This window comes from Pan troglodytes, chromosome 5 (assembly GCF_028858775.2).
Source record: "Pan troglodytes isolate AG18354 chromosome 5, NHGRI_mPanTro3-v2.0_pri, whole genome shotgun sequence".
Taxonomy (NCBI): domain Eukaryota; kingdom Metazoa; phylum Chordata; class Mammalia; order Primates; family Hominidae; genus Pan; species Pan troglodytes.
The window spans coordinates 95,485,648-95,495,521 of NC_072403.2; positions in this window are offsets into that span (position 1 = coordinate 95,485,648).

Genomic DNA, 9,874 nt, shown 5'->3' on the forward strand with positions numbered 1-9,874 from the left:
CCTGGCCAACATGGTGAAAACCCGTCTCTACTAAAAATACAAAAATTAGCCAGGCGTAATGGCGCACACCTATAATCCCAACTACTCGGGAGGCTGAGGCAGGTGAATCGCTTGAACCCAGGAGGCAGAGGTTACATGAACTGAGATTGTGCCACAGCGTTCCAGCCTGGGCAATAGAGCAAGGCTCCATCTCTAAAATAATAATAACAATAATCCAAACAGGATTATTTTATAATAATTGTGATGTGATAGAGTGATGGAGTGGGAGGGATCTGCTTTAGATGCAGAGGTCAGAGAACCTCTCTGAGCAGGCATTTGAATGATCCTATGGGCATAACAAAGATCTGGGGGAAGAGCATTCAGGCCAAGGGCACATGTGCAAATGCCTCGATGTGGAAATAGTTTTGATGAGTTTACAGAACAGAAAGGAACAGCTGAAGCATAATGAATAAGCAGGGAGTGGTCTGAAATGTGGCCAGAGAGGAAAGCCTGGTAATACAGGGCCTTATAGGCAGTTGTGAGGAGTTTGTACTTTATTCTAGCTGCAATGGAAACTCGTGAAGGTTGTTAAGCAGAGGAGTGAGAACGTCAGACTTATAGATAAATCTTTTCAAAAATCATTTTGGTTTTCTGTGAAAAAAGATTGACAAGGGGGCCAGATTGGAAGTAGGAGAGTAGTTTTGAGGGTATTCAAAAATTCTGGAGGAATTGTGATGATGGCTTGTTCTCAAGTGGTAGTAGTAAAGATGGAGAGATATGAATGAATTCAAGTTATATTTGAAAGCGTAACTGACTTGTGAGTGGATTAAGTAAATGAAAAGGAGAATCAAGCTAGATGTATTGACTTGAGGGAAATACTGGAGGAAAATGGGTTTGGAGAGGTGGAAAAGACTTAAGTGTAAAAGGAAATGCCAATCAGGCACTGCATATATGAATCTAGAATTCAGGAATGGTAAAAGCTCAAGATGTCTATTTGGGAGTCATCAACATATGGACACTTCTTAAACACACCAGCTTTAGCGTTTGGGAAACACAAAACAGAAACGTTCTAGCCAAATGGGCAGAGGAGGCAAATGTAGTCTGTCTGTGTTATTTATTACATTTTATGGTAGTTATTATTGCACATAGGCATTTTATATGCTATATGTTAAATGTGCCCTTAGGCATACTCGGAAATATCAAGGGGGAAGAGAGTGAGAGAAAGGCCTTGCCATTAAGTTTTATAGTGTTGTAATCCTCAAAATACATATCAGTTTCTCAAGTCAACAGGCTCTACCTGCTCATAAGAACAGTACACTCACTGTGTAGTAAAAAGGCAGAGAGCGGAAGTATCAGTCATTATCTCCTGGTGCATTCCTACCTTTTTGCTCAACAACTGTAATAAATTCAGTGACGCTTAGCTGTCACTCACTTCTGGATACAAGAGGTTGGAGCAGAAGAGCTTTAAACAGAACTGCTTCCATGGCCCATCTGAGGCTATGGCACATTGTGTCATGTATGATTACCGGATAATTGCAACAAGTCTTTCATGGCACATCCCCAAAGAGTGTCACACTGGCCCTGTAGCAACCAGCAGGCAATCTGACCATAGTGTACTTATGCCTAATCTCTATTTCTCAAGCATCAAATAAATTGTCCTTTTTATGAGATTGTATATTATCCTGCAGCAGGTCAAACAATTCTAGAATTTGGTCAACACTATTCAGATATTAGAGGTGTTCATTTGGAAAAGTGTGTTTTTCATTGGCTCTGTGCTTAGCCACAGTGCAACCACACCCCCAGTCTGAGCATTATTAATAATAATGAAGTCTTAACATTATTGTCATTTCATAACTATTACTGGGCACCCAAAGTTTAATAATGAGTTTGTAGAATTACCAAGGAAAATTATACTTCTGAATCTTGGGCTGAGTTTTACACAGCCCAATCATTATGTTAAATGATTATTTCAAGCTTTAATTTTCTATTTTTTTAATGAATGCCATACATTACTGTCTAATAGAAACTATTCAATCAAGCAGTCTTCTAGTCTTGCCTAAATGCTTCCAGTGATCAAGAATTTTTACCTCTCTGACATATTCTGTTCTAAGGTAGTAGAGTAGTTTTAATACTGATGTAGTTCTGGTATATTCAGCAGTGGTTGGCACATAACAGAGCTAAAAATATTAACTCACAAGCTTTGGATTAGGTAGTTATAGCTTCAGATCTCATTTCTACTTCTTTAAGGCTGTGATATTGGAGACATTAATCTTGTAAGCCACACTTTCATCATCTATAAAATGTGGCTGAATATTTACCTTATAGGGCTTTTTGTAAGTACTAAATGTGAAGTGCTTAGAACAACATTTGGCAATACTGGGCATCAATAAATGGTAGTGAGATACAACATTATTGCCACCCTGTGATGAGTTCTCCCTTGTACCTCTCACTCCATGACTCTCACCCATTTGGGCCATTAGAATTGTGGTCTAAAGCTTCCAGTGCTTTAAAAGGGTGACTTCAAGTGACACAAGACTTCAGGTTGTCAAATTCTTCAAGAAGGATCTGGATGAATTAGTGACCCAATTCCTCCCTACCCTGGTTCCTCCCATTCTCTGACTACATGAAGATTCTGAAGTAATCCATTGGCCCTAAGAGCCAAAAAATTGGTGCAATTCCAAATAAAAGGAATAAATTACTCTCCTTCTCTGAGCTGAGGAGGAATTAGAGAAGAAAGAATGTGAGACTTTAACTGTTCTCCAGACACTATTCACCTTGGTGCTCCCTACCCCTTACCCAACATGGTGAAACCCCATCTGTAGTAAAAACACAAAAATTAGCCGGGTGTAATGGCACGTGCCCGTAATCCCAGCTACTCGAGAGGCTGAAGCAGGAACTCAGGAGCTGTAGGAGGAACTCAGGAGGAGCCATCATATATCATATATGGTTTGCATACATGCAGATGTACCCGCCCAAGAAGGAAGTGAGAGGTGGAGTCTCACTTGTGCCTCCTTAACTAAGTCCCATACTCTGTTGCTGGGCTGGGGGAAGGAGACCCTTTTTCTTCCCACAAAAGCACCAAGCCATACTGTATATAACTGCATTGACTCAGAGGTGAGGCTTCATCTAATTCGCAGGAAGATAGTGGAGGCACTAGATGGATAAATTTGTGGGCATTGCGCTGCGCTGTTTTCCCACAGCCTTGAGAGTCAACAGATTCTCTGAAGCATTTCCCAGGCTGTTATACTCTGGGAAACATGAAGCAGAGACTGTGAAAGGGCAAACTGTTAGGCCAAAGATCTTAGGCAGTTCCAGAGTTTTACACAGCCCAAGGAGCTCTGGGAACTGCCAGATATCTTCTTTGGCTGAGAATAGTCCAGGTACAACCCTGACAGCATGAGGACCTGAGGGATCCTCAGGCTGGGATATAAGGGTTTGGTGTGGAAACCTCAGCGATGACAGTGTGGAAGGCTGACTATCCTTGAGGACTGGATTGGCCTGAAAACTGAAGACCTCAACACCATATAACAAGAGTGGAAAGCCTTAGGAGGGCAAGGATTTTTGCCAACTTTGTTCTGTGATGTATGTCTGACATACAGGCACTCAATAAATACTTGTTTAAAGAATGAAGGAACAAAGGAAGGAATAAGACAGATGAGGACCAAGGATTATGTGCTCCTTTTCCACTGATGTCAAGGTGAATTAGTTATCAACTTCTGCATAATAATATTATTACAAACTTTGCCATTTAAAATAACACACATTTATTAATCTCATAGTTTCTATGGGTAGGGAATGCCAGGTAGGCTTAGCTAAGTACCTCTGCTTAGAGTCTTATAAGACTGCAGCCAGGCCAGGCATAGTGGCTGTGCCTATAGTCCCAGCACTTTGGGAGGCTGACGTGGGAGGATCACTTGAGGCCAGGAGTTGAAGATCAGCCATGGCAACATAGCAAGACCTCGTCTCTACAAAACAATTTTAAAAATCAGTCATGCATGGTGGTTTGCACATGTAGTCCCAGCTACTCGGGAGGCTAAGATGGGAGGATCACTTGAGTCCAGGACATTGAGGCTGCAAGTGAGCCATGATTGTGCCACTGCACTCTAGCCTTGGTGACAGAGCAAGACCTTATCTCAAAAACAAAACAAAAAGACTGCTGAGGCTATGATCTCATCTGAAGCCTGACTTGGGGAGGACCCACTTCCAAGTTCACTCAGGTTGTTGGTAAATTTTATTTCTTTTGCAGCTGTAGAACTTCTCTTTTGTGGTAGTAGCCTTTTTTGCTGGCTGACTGTTGGCTGGAAGCCATCCTCAGCCAGAGGGCTGCCCACTCACCATGTGCAGTTCCCCAACATGGCTGCTTGCTTCCTCAAACCAACGAGAGAGGAAGAAGTCGGCACCACAGTCTTATGTAACATAATCACACACATACAATTGAATACATGGAATCATTAAAATCCCATCACTTTTGCCATAACCTATTGGTTCAAAGCAAGTCATAGGTTCTGCCCACACTCAATGGGAAGCGACCACAGAAGGCATGAATATCAGGAGGCAGGGATTATAGGGGCCACCTTAAGATTCCTTCTGTAACACAGGGCACAGTTATTGTTTTCAGAAGCAAACCTGGGAGAATGTGGAGGGGGAGAATCTTGAACTGACCTAGTTTACACCGAATAGCTTTTTTCCTACAATTGGGCACTTGAGATAAAATCTGATAGACTTACAAGAAATAAAATTACATTTTGCAGACCTTAATATGTAATTTTAAAATTTCTACCTAGCCATAGGAACTACTGACTTTATATTAGCAAATGTGCCTCCACTCTAATTTCTATCTCGTGGTCATATTTCTACCTGTTGGTGCCATAGAAATATAATTTATCTTTTACCTGATAACCCTTCAAATATTTTAACAAGGATACACTGTGTCTGAAAATTCCTCTAAGTTAGTATTCTTAGGCTTGTTAATCATGTATCACACAAAAGTTTTCTAGATTTTTCCAATGTAGTTGCTACTATCTCTACATGCCCAAATATATTTGTCTCTTTTAAAGACAAGTGCCTAAAACTAGGTTTTGTGTTTTATATAAAAAATTTTATCTAGAATTATCTAATTTCTGCTAAATGGGATTATATTTCTCTTGTTGGTATAATGATAAAGAACTTTTAAAACAATGGGAATAACATTCTAAGAAAAACAACATACTATAGCAACAACTCTGAGGATGTAGTAGGAATTTGAGCTTTGTCACCTCTTTTAGACTCTTCATAAATGCTAACAATTATTGTGATTTTTATAAAGATAATAACTATTGTCAGTAAGAAATCATTACTGATAGCATCTACTTATAAAATGTAATTAATTAGTTTAAAAGTAAATATTATGTAATTAGAATGAATTGCATACTATCTTATTTATAAAATAAGATAGAAAATGTGGAGAACATTACGGATGTTTTTAAAATGTGAGAAAATGGCAGATGGCATAAACATCAGTAAAATCCAAATGAAATATCAACCTATTCAGAAAATAAAACAATTTTGTAAGGATTTTGCATTTCTCACTTTTCTGTTATGTTACGCCAGCAATGACTTGGTTTCTGGTGATGTCGAAGATGACTGCATGTTAGGCAACGTAATTCTAGCATTAAAGGTATTACTTTGTGCATTGACAACTGCCACCATCTTTCCAGATTTCTCAAATTGCATGAGTAGCTTGCAAGCTGACATAATTATGCTGCTCTCATTAGCAATTTAAGTACAGCTGGAAAAAGCTTATTAGGATCTTACACCAGTGGTTCCCAATGAGAATCCTGCAATGTCCTGCAGTAGCTAGGGAGCCACTATGCCCCAGGGATGTTTTGTCACTGCTCTTGAAATTCATTGTCTCTTTCTAAGCATTATACAGCATGGCCTCATGGGCACAGCTGGGGAATAGATCAAGATTTACAAGGTTTATTCCTGCCCCTGGAGCAGATTTCTGGGAAACCAAAAAAGGAACACATAACAGATATGTCTGTATCAGCAAAACTTAGTGGAGTAAAACTTTCCTGTTTAGTAACATGAAACCATTTTATAAGGGTTTAAATTTTGCACTTGCTTATTCTCATTTTTTATCCATTTTGTCTATTTCCCCACCCATATTTTGTTGGCCTCCCTCTATCACCCCCAAAGCTCTTTTTGTTTTGTTTTGAATTCTGGTAACATATACATGAAATTTATCACTTTAACCATTTTTAAGTATATAGTTGAGTAGTGTTAAGTCCATTTACACTGTTGTGTAGCCAATCTCCAGAACTCTTTTCATCTTGGAAAACTGAAACTTCTATATACATTAAACAACTCCCTATCATCCTCATCCCTGCACCGCAGTCCTTTGAAACCTTTATTCTACTTTGTGTCTCTATAAATTCCACTACTCTAAGTACCTCATATAAATGGAATCATGGAATATTTGTCATTTTATGCCTGGCTTATTTCAGTCAGCATAAAGTCCTCAAGGTTATCCACATTATAGCACATGTCAGAATTTTCTTCCTTTTTAAAAAGCTGACTTGCCACATTTTGTTTATCCATTCACCCATCGGCAGACACTTGGGTTGCTTCCTTCTTTTGGCTATTGTGAATAATATTGCTGTGAACTTGGGTGCACAGTTATCTCTGAGGATTGTTTTCAGTTCTTTTGGGTATATGGACAAAAGCGGAACTGATGGATCATATGGTTATTATGTTTTTAATTTTTTGAAGAACTGCTGTACTGTTTTACATAGCAGCTGCATCATTTTACATTCCCATCAATAATAGGCAAGGATTCCAATTTTTTCACATCCTTGCCAACACTTATTTTTTGTTTTTACAGTAGTTTTTATGGTCAGAATTGTGTCCTTTCCAAATTTCTATGTTGCAGTCCCAATCCCCAGTGCCTCTGAATGTAACCACATTTGGGGATAGGACCTTCGGGGGGTAATTGAGCTAAAATGAGGCATTTAGGGTGGGCCAGAATCCAATCCGATTGATGTCCTTACAAGAAGAGGAGATTAGAATATACAGAGAGAAAGCAAGGATGCGCACACACAAAGAACAGGCCATGCCAGGACACAGCAAGAAGACAGCCATCTGAAAGTGAAGGACAGAGACGTCAGAAGAAACCAAACCTGCCGGCACCTTGATCCTGGACCTCCAGCTTCCAAAACTGTGAGAAAATAAGTTTGTGTTGTTTAAGCCACCCAGTCTGTGGTATTCTGTTATGGTGGCCCTAGAAAACTAATCAGTAGCCATCCTAATGGGTGTGACCTAGTATCTCATTGTGGTTTTGATTGGCATTTTTCTAATGATTAGTGATGTTGAGCATCTTTTCATGTGCTTGTTAGCCATTTGTATGCCTTCTTTGAAGGAATGTCTGTTCAAGTTCTTTGCCCAGTTTTGTTTGTTTTTAGAGACAAGGTCTTACTCTGTCACCCAGGCTGGGGTACAGTGACATGATCATTGCTCACTCTAGCCTAGACTAAGTGAGCTGCACATCTCAGCCTCCCAAGTAAGCTAGGACTACAGGCATGTGCCACCACCTCTGGATAATTGTTTTAATTTGTGTAGAGATGGGGTCTCGCTATGTTGCCCAGGCTGTTTGCCCAGTTTTTAATTGGGTTGTTTGATTTTTTTGTTGTTGAGTTATAGGAGTTCTTTATATATTCTGGATGCCAATCCTTTATCAGGTATATGATTTGAAAATATTTTATCCTATTCTGTGGGTTGCCTTTTCACACTGTGGATTGCCCTTTCACACTGTGGATTGTATCGTTTGATACACAGAAGTTTTAAAGTTTGATGTGGTCCAATTTATCTATTTTTACTTTTGTTGCCTGTGTTTTTGATGACATATCTAAAAAAATTACTGCCAAATTCAGTGTCATGCAGCTTTTCCTCTTTTTTTTTTTCTAAGAGTTTAACAGTTTTAGCCCTTGTGTTTAGATCTTTGATTGATTTTGAGTTAATTTCTATATGTGGTATAAGGTAAGGGCCCAACTTTATTCTTTTACATGTAGATATCCAATTTTCCAAAGCTATTTTTATAGCCAGTCTTCCTATACTCAAAGTTGAGTATGGGAAATCAACATTTGGGACAGGATCTAAACTGAGTTCCTGATTCCCTAAAAGCAGTTTCCAGATTCCCCACCTTAACCCTTTCTATGACAAAGCAGGGGTCCAGAATGCCGGTTCAAAGTATGTCTTTCAGAAAACACAGCTCCTATACAGACAAAAACCTGTGCTAGTCACACAAAGGATACTTCAGGTGGGATGTCTCAACTCCCAGGACTCCCAAAGCTGTCCCAAACATTCTCCATTGTATTAAGGATTGTTGCCTTTTATACATCACTTAAAATTCCACTCAATTTCACTTCTTGCTCTAGCACTTCCTCACAGGTTTTGACTGGCTCTGATGCAGTGGGTTCCTTCAGAAACTCTGGGCACTCATACCTGCACAACCTGGAAGTTCAGGGAGGTCAACACCTGTGGGCCTGCTCTTAACTAATAGGCTATGGGAGCTGACGGATAAATGCTTCCCCCTTTCACTCTCTAGTTAGTCTTCACATGCACTACATAAAGCTTCTCAGATAGTCCAGGCAGAATCAAGTACCAGTCAACTGTAGCTGTGGCCAATGTGATACTATATCCTTGTTTGCTTCCCTTCATTCTCTGTTTGACTCCCCCTGCCCTGCCCTGCTGCTCGATGGTACCCCATTCTCAAATAAACTCCAGCTACACAAACCATTGTCTCAGGTTTTGCTTTCTGGGGAATCCAGGCTAAGACAGACATTATGGAGTTACGAAGTACTTCCTTCCTGATACAGGGCCTACCTACCCACATGGATGCCCTTCTGGTTTGTTTCCTTGGCTGAAACAGGATGGAGGAGATGAGAAAAGATAGTGGAGAATCTAGAGCAGATTGTGTATACACAGTAATAGAATTCCTTTATATCTCATTGTTTTATCACTTCAGGAAATCGACCCATCTCCAGATCTTCCCACCAGCCACTTCCGAATGGCAAAATGGAAAACAAGTTTGACAACAGTGTCTACAGGAACTCATTTCTCAGTATGTCATTAATTTTGTGCTGCAAGACTTCTCTACATTGTGCATCAATCAGAAAGCTGATCCATAAAGAACCTTCTTGCTGAAGCAGAGTGGGTGGCAGTTTCCTGGTAAGTTAAACAGATGTACTGAGTGACACAGAATTTCACTTAATGGTAGAAATAGAAGAGAAATAAGTGCACGGGGCTCTGGAGAGAATCTCTGAGCTGGGTACTCAGGAAACACAGTCTCTGGTTACCTCTGTCATCAAGACAATAATAGCTCACAGGCTCTCCCAAACTCCATCTGCCTTTGCCAGCTCACTTAGCAAGCAGGTGCTTTGGGTTTGATTTGAGCTGGGCTTCCAGAAGCTGCAGCTGGATGGTCTGAGGGCATGACAGATGGTCTTCCATAAAGTTGGACTCTGGATACAAACAAACAGTCTGAAGGTTGCTGTGCAGAGGCAAAGACAGAGTCTGCCACCAGGTCACCCAGGAGAAGGAGATTTAGGAAGAGTCCCCAAGGCAAAGCCAGAACAGATCTCCTGAGAAGCCCATACATAGAGAGTAACTTTTATGGTGTATCCTCAGCCACAACCCTGGATGGGAGATGAACTGGTAAAGACAATAAGACAGTTCAGACATCCTCTCAATTTAGTCTCTGGTCCCTTGTTACTCAAAGTGGGATTCATGAAATAACAGTCTCAGCATCACCTACGAGTTGGTTAGACATGCAGAATCTTTAATTGGGTGTGATGGCATGCACTTGTAGCCAGCCCTAGCTACTCAGGGGGCTGAGATGGGAGGATCCCTGGAGCCCAGA